Source organism: Cupressus sempervirens, chromosome 8 (genome assembly GCF_028749045.1).
Source record: "Cupressus sempervirens isolate cs-2001-9-10 chromosome 8, ASM2874904v1, whole genome shotgun sequence".
Classification (NCBI taxonomy): Eukaryota; Viridiplantae; Streptophyta; class Pinopsida; order Cupressales; family Cupressaceae; genus Cupressus; species Cupressus sempervirens.
In genome coordinates, this window is record NC_143125.1 from 700454644 (window position 1) to 700468149 (window position 13506).

The following is a 13506-nucleotide window of genomic DNA, read 5'->3' on the forward strand; positions in this document are numbered from 1 at the left end:
AATTATTAAAAAATTAGACCTAGAATACCAAAACTTAAGAAAATCAGCACAACCCCCCTTAAAAATCCCTAAAATGAAAATGAGCACACCTTTCACACCTTTATTGGTGAGCTAGGTGCACTTAACAACCTTGAAAAGGTCATCTGGTGCACAATTGCACACCTTTGCAGGTGCACACCCTGATAGGGTGCCCAAATGCACATATATTTGACTATGTGCAATGGGGAGGACTTTGCTAATTGTATAAAGTGTTAGGTTGCACACATGTGCACCTTGATGGGGTGTGCCTCACTTGGTCTTAGTATTTGAGGTAGAAAATGGTGCACTAATGAGAACCTTGAAAACGTGTGCATCTATGCACCATTATCTTTGGAGTTCTTTAGGTTTCTTTTATTTTGAAAGGTTTGCACATGCACATCTAGGATATGTGCACATTTTTGCACCTTTAGTTAGGTGTATTTTAAGTTTTTTTAGGTTTCGGAGTTATAAATAAAGGTGTGCATGTGAACACCTTGAATGGGTGCACACATGTGCTCCTTTATAGTGTCTTTAACTTATGTTTTGAATGTAAGCAAAAGTGTAGACATGTGCACCTTGGATAGGTGCACATGTGCAGGTTTAGCAAGATCTTGTTACACCTTTGAAGGTGTGGGTTTGCACTCACCAACAACATGGAGGAGATAATGGGGAGAAGAGGAGGGGGTCTTGAGAATTTATAAGCCTAGGACAATGTGCACCTTTGATGACTTATGTCTTTGTGTGCATGTGCAGGTTTAGCAAGATGTTGGTACACCTTTGAAGGTGTGGAGCTGCACTCACCAATAACATGGAGGAGATAATTTGGAGAAAAGGAGGTGGTCTTGAGATTTTATAGGCTTGAGATATTGTGCACCTTTGGAGGTGCACACCTATGCATGTGCGCATCTCCAAAGGAGAAAAGTGTGTACTTACACAACTTGGGCAGGTGTGCTAGTGCATCTTTTAGCACTAAAATCACCTTTTCATCCTCAAACCCCCAATTTTGAAAATTGGGTTTTTTTAGTCAGAGGACCAAGCAAGACCCAGACTCTAGGTAGACTCCCAAAAATGACAAAGACCCTAGACTAGGGGTCTAGGGGAACAAAAAAATTTACTAGGGGGTCCCCATTTCTAGGAGAAATATGGCATGCATTGTGAAACCACAAAAAAATCACCAAAAAAAGGGAAGAGATGAAAAATGCATTACTTCATCAACAAGAATTCTTCTAATATGTGTCAAATACCAAGTGAATCCTGAACACTTTAAGCATCTTTCAAGTTGCTTCATAGTCAAAACTTTAGAATTTTGAATCTTCAAGCTCATTGTGTTCTCAATGTATTCATTTCCTTTGATGTCTTAGATGTAGTATATAATGAGATTATAGAAACTTGGAGAAAATATTTTATCACACCAGTCCATTCATCAAGAATTCTTATAAAACATATTAATCAATCAATTATCTAAGTAGATGAGAGAATCTATTCTGAGGGCTCTTTATGTAATTCCCCGCCAAGGGATCCAAAGAATTAACCTAGAATTTCACCAAGTTTGGTAGCATTTTTTTTTCATGAAATTAAATACCACATATAACTTATGCACAATAATGGAAGCAATAAAAATGTCCATCTAAAAGTAAACATAAGATACATAACAGATTACATTCTTTAAGATCTCTTAACATTGAATTACATACATGAATCCATCTAGTACAACATCCACATGAAAAAATAATGATAAGTCCAATGTTTATACATTACATTTCAAATGCTCATTCATCCACTGTACATGCCACAGGGTATGACAAGCTCAAAGAATATACATATGTAGAATAAGGTACATCATCCTATTCTAATCCATGATACATCAAAGTAAAGATAATCATATGATACATCATCATAGAAGACATCCATCATAAAGATCAAACATAATAAACTAAGTGCACGGTTCCTCCCAACCGTTAGTAGCATCATTAGACCATCATGGATCCTAGCCATCCCTCTGTGCATAATATTCCAAATCATCGAAGAGATCATCAGTATTAATATAGTAGGAATGTCACTCCTAACATATAAAAAATCATATACAAAAAGTAACCTAACATGTAAATATAAGCATAAGATAACATCATCTAACATATGCTAATCATCAATGAAAGGATACATATCCACCATCATGAAGGATGCATCAGCCATGATGTCTCAATAGATCTCAAATGATAAGAGTGGAAAATACACTACCACCTGACCGCGTGGTACCTAAGTGGTCCACTCCCACCGTGTTGAGGAGATAATCTCAAGTCCTATAAAGGCTATCCAAAACACATAGTACAAATCTCTATAAGTCCAAGAATCCTAAAAGTATACTAACTCAAACGTTCCAAACACAAAATCTGACATCTAATCCCCAGAGTACACAATGACATGTAAGAACCTACTATGCAAGTGGGAAAGTGTCATCGCATTTATCACGTACAAGTTACCCTAGTAGTTATCTAAACTCCACGGGTCCATACTGATCTCATGTGGCCACTACTATCCTCTCATACTGACGAGGCATACTACGGAATGCAAGGTCATAACCATGCATTCTCACTACTCCCATCCTAGCCTATACAAGCACTCAAGGCATGGGTGAGAACAAAAATCTTATCTTTTTAGGTTCATTCAGTTAGTATTAGGTGTGAATGTTATCACTTATTAATCCAACTTACAATGAGTTCCTGGCCCCCATTGCAAGCCACTTCCTGTCACTACATGTAGATATCCTACCTTAATGCTCATGGAATCATAAATCTCAAAATCACAAAAGATAATCCATAATAAAATCATCAAATATGCATAAAAGCATCAAATCTCCATGAGAAAACATCCATAGAAAATCATGAACACAATAGCTCTCTATTAGCAACTGAAGTATCACTAATAATCAAGTATCCAATGGTTCTCAATAACCAAAATATATCTCAATCATTTTGATTGAAGACTCCAAAAATGGTTGAGTCAAACATGTCACAACATGACATCATCACGAATAAATTCACATTTCAGTCCCATCATGGCGAATAGAAAATAACAAAGGATAATTGATCGATGACCCAAAATAATGGTTAAGTCAAGTCTCTCATACACAAGAATCTCAACTATAACAATCAGTAATCACATCCAATACATAGGGCATTCCATCACATAACCATGGTTGGGTTTATAAAGATCGTGATTGAAACATCATCATGACATCACAATCACATAACTCCCAAGCCTCTGGTAGACGTCCTATACTGGTCAACACTAGTCAACCCGAAACCCAAAACAATAGCATAAGAATACACAATGCAAACACATGTCTTGGTTTTGCCAAGTTTACAACTTAAATTTAAATGCAAAAGTCTCGATTTACGTTTCCCAATTTAATTGTCAAGTGGAGAAACTTCACATTTAACCTAGCCCAAGTTTTTTGTAAAAGTTTCTACCATTAAACTCAATTTTCTAAATGTTCTAAAGGTCTCTTATATTTCCATTTAGACCCCCATCGTTTTTAAAATAATATTTAAAATTCCTTCCACATTCATCTTTCTAAATTAAAGATTATATTGAATCTATATTACTCACCATTATAAAATATCTTGTTATTAAAGAATTTCTCTTTAAATTCCAAACATCAATTAATATATTAATTATTTATTATTGATAACGTATATACATATATATACTTATATACATGTATATATTTATATATATATATACATACATAAATAAATACATATATATATATATATATAACATTTAATAATTTAATAACAATGAAACATTGAAAAGCCGAAATTCATAACATATGAAATATCATTTAACAATGTCCATTTTAAAAAAAATTGCAAACCGCATGAAATATAAGTACCCTCAGCGCATGTATGACCTGTGGATCACAGGTATCCTGCGGGTCGCAGGTACTCTACCGACCGCAAGTACACTGCAATCTCGCAGTACCCTGCGATACCGTAGTGGTTATAATAATGTTGGCACAGGTGGGGGGGGAATAAGTCCGTCCGCCCATATATATATATATATATATATATATATATATTTTAAAAATGATATCAATAACATTTTTTCAAACGTTGATCCCATACAAATCGCAATGCAATTTTATATATATATTTCCACTGCAATTATAAAGTACGATTATCCAATGTTTATATATATTCATATATATATGTATGTGTATTTATATGTACTTGCAAAATCTAATATCGCAGCATATATATATATATATATATATATATATATATATATATGCAGATGCAAAAATTATAAACATGTATATTTTACAATGAGCATATACACAATTTATTTAAAGATCTCAATTTCCAAAATTTTTCTATAAACTATTTGGTCTCAAAATTTATCCATTAAATCATCTAATGGTTTTGGCTACAAATTTAAAACCTAGCCTTGTGTTCTTTTCAGATTTATGCATATAAAATTCTCAAATAAATTAGACTACCCATATAGAGAATGCATACAAATAAAAATATGAAATTCTTCAGAAGACATATGGAAGACACAAAGAAGACAGGGAATGCATGATGTAAAAATAGCATAAGAAAAATAACAAGAATCTACTCAGATTCTGATGCTAATTCACTCTTCCTCAGAAAACCCGCAGAGCAAGCTCCCTTCTACAGAATTCTTGAATCCTCCAATGCTCCAATTTGCACTCCAACGCTATCTCTAAGCTTCTAGGAATACCTGAATATAAAGAGCTCTCAAGAAACATCTAGAATGCCTCTAGAAATAGCTAGAAGGTGTTATCAACTAAGCATGGGTTTTTTCCAACCTTCTAGATGAACCATAGGGTTATAGACACCATGTGCTTAATTGATGCACAAACCTCCATGTTGTTGACACATGAGAAATAGAAAAGTGCATTAATTCCCATGCAAGCTTATAACTCCAATTTACTCTTTATATAATTTCTATTTAAATATTTATAACTTTCATTTTAATTTTTATAACTTTTATTATTGTTATTTATTTATTACATTATTATTATTTTATTATTATTAATTTTAATTTCTAATTTTCTTTTATTTAATTCTTTTCCCTCAATTAATTCTCATTTAATTAATTATAATCAAAATATCAAAGACCATGATATTTTATATTAATTTTCTCAAATAATTAATTTATTAATTAAATCTATTTATTAAGACTTAATAATAAAAAATTCATCATAGACCTCCAAGATAAAATATGAAAACCCATCATAGAGCAATTCACACAAAATCAGTCTAAAGGGTTAAAAATCACGAATTATGTCATCTGACACATTCGGTGGGTAGAATATCCAAATACTTGTCCTACCTCACTAGGACAATTGGTTTAAAGGTTTGGGATTTGGACTTGAGAATTTATCTCCCTTCTCTTATCATTGAGATAGTATAATAGGGTATGCTCATCCTGGCAATTCAGGGAAGTCGATACTCGGTACCTGCAACTTGCAAAAAAACCATGCATGTACATACAATATATATAATGATAAGCTAAAGTGACAATGGTAGGAAGTGGTGCATTGTGTAGATCCTGACTAAGTAGGTGACTACGACTCCCTTCCTTAACCACATCAGAAACACCATACAATAAGAAAACATGCACACCATACACACACAAGTATGGGGTAAGTATTCATAATAAAACACATGAGATAATAAACCATCTAACTAATCATCAATAATAATTGAAAAAAATAAAATGATCATCATGTATGCATGAAATGTAAAATCTAAATAATCTCATCATATAAGCACTGAATCCATAACATAATGTCTGATAGTGTCAAAAAAATACCACTAGTCCATCAACATAAAACTAGTCCATCATAGTCTGATAATAATAGCAACAATATGTCTAGAAAAGATGTGAACGAGGGTAGGCACTACATCCACCTCCCTTGGCTTAGGCTTACTCCTAGAAGCCTACAAAAAAATAGGGATATAACTCCCGCAATCTAGTTGCATCCTCCCAAGTATCTGAAGAATCATCAGTAGGGTCCCATTGGACCCTTACCTGCTCGATGGTTCGACCCCTAGGATCAACTTTTTCTGCTCATGAATATGAACCGGCCCCAAAGCCAGCTGCCTGTCCTCTACCTGCAATGCATTCCAATCAAGAACATGTACAATATCAAGAATATATTGCCGAAGCACTGAAACATGGAAAACATCATGAATGCGAGCTAGGCTGGGTGGTAGAGCAAGGCGGTAAACAACCGTGCCAATCCTCTCTAGAGTCTTGAATGGTCCCACAAAGTGAGGTGCTAGCTTAGAACCCTTTCCATATCAGATCAGACTCTTTCGCAGTCACACTCTCAAGAAAACCTTATCACCCACAAAAAACTACTTATCAGTCCTATGAGCATCAGCATACTTCTTCTTCCTATCCTATGCCATAGTCAAATGCTCATGAATATGCACTACCTGTTGCTCCATATCACAAAGCATCTCAGTACCTAATAGGATGTGATCCTCAAGGCTTTCCCAACTCAAGGATGTCTGTATAATGCTTGAAATGGTGCCATGCCAATAGAACTATGATACCCGTTGTTGTAAGAAAACTCCACCAAGTAGAGATAATCCTCCCAATGTGTCTGCCTATCCATGACATACATCCGTAACATATCCTCCAAAACTTGATTCACCCTCTCTGTCTGACCATCAGTCTCTGGATGATATGCCAAACTGAAGTTTAACTATGCTCCAAGCTCATGCTGCAGCAATGTCCAGAATGCAGATGTGAATACAGGATCCTTGTCAGAAATGATCTTTCTAAGAATACTGTGTAATCTCAAAATGTCACGCATGAAGACATTGGCTACAGAAGCTGCTATGTAGGAAGACTTAATCAGTGAAAAAAGTGCCGACCATGATAGCATCATGACGTCGAACTGTCATAGGTAATCCTACAATAAAGTCCATGGAGATGAAATCCCACTTCTAAGAAGGAATGAGATTAGGCTACAAAAGTCCAGCCGAGTGCTGATGTTTTTCCTTAACTCTCTGTCACTCAAGGAACCTAGCCACAAAATCAGCAATATCTTGCTTCATCCCAGACCAAAAGAAAAAATGTCTCAAATTAGAATGCATCTTCTTGACACCTGGATGTGCTGAGTAAGGTGTACAGTGGGCTTCTGCTAGAATCAAAGTGTGAAGCTCATCCAAAAATGGCATATAAATCCTCCCAAAATGTCTCAAAAGACCATCTAATTCTTGAACATAACCTGCAAACTTACCTTCCAAAGATCTTCCTGAATCTATCTCTCTGCACGCTTCCTGATATCAAGAATCCATAGGAAGTGCTTGAAGAATATGACTCATCAAATCCACACTAAGAGTCATCGATGATACCACATGTCTCCTGCAACTCAAAGCATCCACCACCACATTCTCCTTACCCTAAATGTACTTAACCTCAAAATCATACTCACATAGAAACTCCATCCATCACCTCTGGCGAGCATCCAAATTAGGCTAAGTAAAAATGTACTGAAGACTATGATAATCGCTATGTAGCTCAAATCTGTGCCCCAACAAGAAATGTCTCCACCTTGTCAAAGCATGAACTACTGCTTCTAACTCAAGATCATGCATAGGATAGTTTAACTCATGATCCTTGAGCTTGCATGATTCATACACAATCACTCATCCATTCTGCATCAACACTGCCCCAATCCCTTCAAGAGAAGCATCTGTACACACCATAGAATCACCTTCCATATCAGGTACAGCTAAAATCGGTGCACTGGTCAAAAGCTCCTTGAGCTTCTGGAAAGCTTCCTCACATTTCTTTGTCCATACAAACTTCTTTCCTTTCCTTTGAAGAGAAGTAATAAGATGTGCTATCCTAGAGAAGTTCTAGACAAATTTGCAATAATAACTAGCTAAACCCATGAAACTACGAATCTCTGACACATTAGTCAATGTTGGCCAATCTATTATTGCCTGAATCTTTACAGGATCCACTAAAATACCATCACTTGAAATAACATGCCCTAAATACTGAATCTTTGATTTGAAGAATTCACACTTAGCTACATTGGCATAAAGTTGATTGTCTCTCAAACGTTGTAATACCAACCGCAGGTGTTCCTCATGCTCCTTCTGAGTCTTAGAATATATCAATATGTCATCAAGAAACACAAGTACAAACCTATCTAGATAAGATCGAAACACACCATTCATCAAACTCATAAAAATCGATGGAGCATTAGTCAATCCAAAAGGTACCACTGTGAACTCATAATACCCATAGTGAGTTTGAAAAGCGGTCTTGTGAATATCTGCTTCCTTAATGCAAAGCTGGTGGTACCTTGACTTTAGGTCAGTCTTGGAGAATATTGTAGCTCCCTTGATCTGATCAAATAAGTCATCAATTCTAGGCAAAGGATACCTATTCTTAATAATCGCCTTATTCAACTGTCTGTAGTCGATACAAAGGCACAAAGAACTATCTTTCTTCTTCACAAAGAGCACTGGAGCTCCCCATGGTGATACACTAGGTCAAATGCTCCCTTTGGCTAGAAGTTCCTCTAGCTGAAGATGTAACTCACCTAATTCCTATGTAGTCATGCGATAAGGAGCTTTAGAGATAGGCTCTGCTCTAGGAATCAGATCAATACTAAAGTCAATGTCCCTCTTCGGAGGCATGCCTGGAATCTCACTTGGAAAAACATCTGCGTACTCCTTCAAAATTGGGTGATCTAAAGTCTCCCTCATGGGATCTTCCTTATCAAGATCATTTACCATAATAGAAAATATATGACATCCCTTATGAAAACTCCACTTCAATTGCATAGCAAAAATCATCCACAGAGATATAGGCCTTGCTATTCCAACTATCTGCACATCATTCCCTTGGTCATCTTGACACATAATAGTCTTCTTCCTACAATCTATACTGGCTCTATGAGGTCCAAGCTAGTCCATGCCTAAAACCACATCATAGGAACCAAGGGCTATGACTCAAAAATCCACTACAGTATCAAAGCTTCCCAAGCTAAGCCCGCACTTATGAACTGCAGAGTCTGTGGAGACCTTAATGCCTGAGGCTAGTTCCACCTGCCAACCATGATCTTGCTTCACCGCATCCAGCTTACACTTAGAAACTATAGATGGTGAAATAAATGAATCTGTAGCTCCTAAATCAAACAATACTAAAAGATATATACCTCTAATAGCACCTGTGGTCTCAACCACTGTTCCCTAATGATCTGCCTGACGCTGATCAATTGCTGCAAAAACTCTATGAGCTCTACCTGCATTACCAACTGTAGGCTCTGAAACTGTAGGTCTAGGTCCAAAAAATTGAGGTTCTTGTTGTGGACACTGAGCTACATAATGTCCAATCTAACCACATGAAAAACATCCCATATTTCTGCCAAATCCTCTACCCATAGGTGGTACATTTGATTGCTGACAACTGTTCCTGCTAACAAAAGATTGGCTACTTTGAGCTGGTTGATTGGACTAATTCTATTTATTACATTGAGCATTGTAGTTGTTCTTGATGTTAGAACCTTTACCACCATCTTGAACCTAAGAATTCAATCCCTTCTGTTGTTGTGTCTGATGGGACTGCTACTGATACTGTTTCCCCTTAGAGAAAGAAAACTTCTTGTTACCACCTGAATTGTAGTTGCCTTTTAGATCCTGATGCTGCTGGCACTCCTACAAAACCACCTTGACCAAGGTTAACACTTTTCTCAACAAGGATAGCTTGATGTACCACATCCTTGAGGGTTTTTGGCTCAAATACCTTAACTCCCCCAATAATACGGTTATTCAACCCCCTAATGAAATGTTGTGTCAACTGAGCTAAATTTTCACTAAACCCTGAAAAAGGCACGAGCTCATAAAAGTTACGCTCATACTCAGTCACTGACAAAGTGTACTATCTAAGATTATGAAATTCATCAATCCTTTGCTACTTCCATTCCTCTAGTAGGAATTGTTTATGAAAAATCTCTAAGAATAGTTCCCACGTGACACTGCTCATATCGATTCCCAACTTCTTCTCCTGAATTATCCACTAAGTGGCCCCAAAATTCTCTAAATTAGTGATTGCAAACCTTGCCTTAACATTGCTATCGAACTCCTGCATGGCAAAAATCCTCTCAAGGGAAATAAGCCACTGCTCGGCCACATAACCAGAACCTTGCCCATTGAAAGGCTTGACCTTGGATCTTGAAAAATCCTTCATCTGAGTGGACACAATGGACCTCTGACGATCCTTTTGAGGAATCCTAAATCTGGGTCTATGCTCTTGTTCTATCTGGTGCACCTTGGGTTGTTCTTGAATAGGAGGTAGACATTCTAGAATAGTCTGCATCATCTATCTCAAACCAACCTCTTCAAACTCAGCTTGGTCCTCTCTATGGCTCTCTTCCTGTTGCCTACTAGAGTTCTCTTCCCTACTCTCTACATGAGTTGATCCCTCATGGGAAGACTCATGGGCACTGACAGCTCTGCCATGACCACGGCCTCTACCATGACCTCTACCATGGCCGCTAATAGAAGACCTAGTCCCAGATACCATTCTACAATAGTACAAAGTACTATTACAATCACATGTTGCAATAGACTAAGTTCAATTCTATGTTTAGGTTTAAGTAAAATTTCTAGTTTTGAAACTAAGTGTTGAAGTATGAAAAATATGCGAGTGATAGTTCAGGTTCTATTTCAGTTCACCTAGTTTCAAGTTGAAGAGATACACTTTAGTTCAAAGCTCTAGTTGTTCCAAAATACCTAGAGCTCCCAATGTAGAAACTCGGGCTCTAATACCAAATGTAATGCCCCGCCAAGGGATCCAAAGAATTAACCTAAAATTTCACTAAGTTTGGTAGCATTTTTTTTTTTTTCATGAAAGTAAATACCACATATAACTTATGCACAATAACGGAAGCAATAGCAATGTCCATCTAAAATTAAACATAACATACATAACAGATTACATTCTTTAAGATCCCTTAACATTGAATTACATACATGAATCTATCTAGTACAACATCCACATGAAACAATAATGATAAGTCCAATGTTTATACATTACATTTTAAATGCTCATTCATCCACTGTACATGCCATAGGGTATGACAAGCTCAAAGAATATACATGTGTAGAATAAGGTACATCATCCTATTCTAATCCATGATACATCAAAGTAAAGATAATCATATGATACATCATCATAGAAGACATCCATCATAAAGATCAAACATAATAAACTAAGTGCATGGTTCCTCCCAACTGTTAATAACATCATTAGACCATTGTGGATCCTAGCCATCCCTCTGTGCATAACATTCCTAATCACCGAAGAGATCATCGGTATTAATATAGTAGGAATGTCACTCCTAACATATACAACATCATATGCAGAAAGTAACCTAACATGCAAATATAAGCATAAGATAACATCATCTAACATATGCTAATCATCAATGAAAGGATACATATCCACCATCATGAAGGACACATCAGCCATGATGTCTCAATAGATCTCAAATGATAAGAGTGGAAAATACACTACCACCTAACCATGTGGTAGGAATCTACTATGCAAGCAAGAAAGTGTCATCGCATTTATCACGTACAAGTTACCCTGGTAGTTAGCTAAACTCTACAGGTCCATACTAATCTCATGCGGCCACTAGTATCCTCTCATACTGATAAGGCATACTACGAAATGCAAGGTCGCAACCATGCGTTCTCATTACTCCCATCCTAGCCTATACAAGCACTCAAGGCATGGGCGAGAACAAAACTCTTATCTTTTTAGGTTCATTCAGTTATTATTAGGTGTGAATGTTATCACTTATTAATCCAACTTACAATGAGTTACCTTGGTAGCCTCTTAGGGCCCCGACCCCCATTGCAAGCCACTTCCCATCACTACATGCAGATATCCTACCCTAATGCTCATGGAATCATAAACCTCAAAATCACAAAAGATAATCCATAATAAAATCATCAAATATGCATAAAAGCATCAAATCTCCATGAGCAAACATCCATAGAAAATTATGAACACAACAGCTCTCTATTGGCAATTGAAGTATCACTGATAATCAAGTATCCAATGGTTCTCAATAACCAAAATATATCTCAATCGTACTGATTGAAGACTCCAAAAATGGTTGAGTCAAACATGTCACAACATGACATCATCAAGAATAAATTCACATTTCAGTCCCATCATGGCGACTAGAAAATAACAAAGGATAACTAATCGATGACCAAAAATAATGGTTAAGTCAAGTGTCTCGTACACAAGAATCTCAACTATAACAATCAGTAATCACATCCAATACATAGAACATTCCATCACATAACCATGGTTGGGTTTATAAAGATCGAGATTAAAACATCATCATGACATCACAATCACATAACTCCCAAGCCTCTAGTAGACGTCCTATACTGGTCAACAATAGTCAACCTGAAACCCAAAACAATAGCATAAGAATACACAATGCAAACACATGTCTTAGTTTTGCCAAGTTTACAACTTAAATTTAAATGTAAAAGTCTCGATTTACGTTTCCCAATTTAATTTTCAAGTGGAGAAACTTCATGTTTAACCTAGCCCAAGTTTTTTGTAAAAGTTTCTACCATTAAACTCAATTTTCTAAATGTTCTACAGGTCTCTTATATTTCCATTTAGACCCCCATCATTTTTAAAATAATATTTGAAATTCCTTCCATATTCATCTTTCTAAATTAAAGATTATATTGAATCTATATTACTCACCATTATAAAATATCTTGTTATTAAAGAATTTCTCTTTAAATTCCAAACATCAATTAATATATTAATTATTTATTATTGATAACGTATATACATATATATATACTTATATATATACATACATAAATAAATACATATATATATATATATATATATAACATTTAATAATTTAATAACAATGCAACATTGAAAAGACAAAATTCATAACATATGAAATATCATTTAATAATGTCCATTTTAAAAAAACTGCAAACTGCATGGAATGTAAGTATTGTCGGTGCATGTATGACTTGCGAATCACAGGTACGCTGCAGGTCATAGGTACTTTGCCGACCATAGGTACACTGCAATCTCGCAGTACCCTAGGATACCGCAGTGGTTAAAATAATGTTGGCAGAGGTGGAGGGGAAATAAGTCCGTCCGCCCATATATATATATATATATATATATATTTAAAAATGATATCAATAACATTTTTTCAAACGTTGATCCCATACAAATCGCAATGTGATTTTCTATATATATTTCCACTGCGATTATAAAGTACAATTATCCAATGTTTATATATATGCATATATATATATATGTATATTTATATGTACTTGCAAAATCTAATATCACAACACATATACATATATATATATATATATATATATATATTATATATATATATATATATATATGCATATG